This window comes from Octopus bimaculoides, chromosome 1 (genome assembly GCF_001194135.2).
Source record: "Octopus bimaculoides isolate UCB-OBI-ISO-001 chromosome 1, ASM119413v2, whole genome shotgun sequence".
Classification (NCBI taxonomy): Eukaryota; Metazoa; Mollusca; class Cephalopoda; order Octopoda; family Octopodidae; genus Octopus; species Octopus bimaculoides.
The window spans coordinates 47,328,003-47,329,476 of NC_068981.1; the positions used below are offsets into that span (position 1 = coordinate 47,328,003).

A 1,474-nucleotide genomic window follows, 5' to 3' on the forward strand; every position below is an offset into this window, starting at 1 on the left:
ACAAACACACACACACTCACACACACACTCACACACACACTCACACACATACACACACGCACATACACACACACACATACACACTTACGTTAAAACTTTGAAACCCGAAATTGTTAATTCTTTTATTTCACATCTCTTATACTCGTTTGTGAATTCAATAAATAAATATAGCACATTAAAAATGCACTTTTACAAGTATTCCATCGAACCTACACAGATATTACAGAAATTAATAGACACATCATAGAACATTTATATTTATTCTAACAAGTAAAGGTTTATATTTTTTATTAATTGAAATTTTTGTTTCAGGTTCTATATGTAAATATTTATGATACCGTGTACAAAAAAGTCTTGCAGTTTTCTGAATTTCAAACGTGCTCTATTGTGGGTCATTTTGAAGGTGGGTGAACATTGCGTAAAATTGCAGAAAACATTGGGGTCCCACTTTCTAGAGTCAATATTGTGATTGTGCAATTCACCAGTGAGGGGAAGGAGGTCATACCTCCTTGACCAGCTCAACAAGAGCCCTCTGACAAGATCCTTTGGTTTTTTAAGAGTATTGCGGAGGAAAACCCTCGTTGCAAGGCCTCTGGCATAGCGGAATAATTTGATGTCCTTTCCCGAAACAGCTGTCAATTATCTCCACAAACTTGGTTACTATTCAGCAAAAAGGAAGCATGAAGGAAGCTAATTCTTCGACCAGCCGACATTCAGCGGAGAACAGATAGGTCCTGTGAGGTGGTTGAGAGGCCACTAACATTTTATGACACTGTCATGTTCTCTGAGTAGTCCAGATTTGCTGTATGACCTGACAGTGGTCGAGTATGGGTCTGAAGAATCTGTGATCAAGAATGTTTAATGCGTAAAGATTGCAGCCAACAATGAAACACGGCGGCTATTCTGTGATGGTCTGGGGAACAACTTGGAGCAATGGTTGATCAGAGATGGTGGAAATGAGGAAATCATAAACTCATATAAAAAATATCTCCACATTGCAGAAAGGACGCATTCCAATCTTCTCCAGTAGTAAAATGATTAAAGAGAGCGAAAATGACCTGAGATTTGTCGAAAGAAAATGGCATTGAAAAGCGTCCATGGCCATGCCAGTCATCAGATATGCACCGTATTGAACACTTCTGGGATATAATGGACAAAAACAATTAATAAAAAGTACAAGGAAGCATCTTGAAATCCAGTTATTTTGAGATTACTGCATGAAATTTAGCAAGAAATTCCTCAAAAGAATATTCGTAATTTGAACAATGATATGCCCAATAGGGTCGCTGCATTGAAAGATGCAAAGGGCATATCTACTCAATGTTAACATTACAATAATAAATAATTTGAGTCTATAATTTCACATTTCAATAGATGTTAATGATTAAAAGGGTATCTATTTACTTTTGTCATGTCTGCGTATATGTTTGTGTCATTAGCATATTTGCCTACATACACACACATGTATGTATAT

General features: G+C 36.6%; 1 protein-coding gene across 1 annotated transcript in view; it reads right to left on the reverse strand.

Annotated features, from left to right (window-relative positions):
* The window catches only part of LOC106879367 (cysteine-rich venom protein), a 49,630-nt gene that overhangs the window by 8,906 nt on the left and 39,250 nt on the right, over window positions 1-1,474 (reverse strand). The window lies entirely within an intron of this gene.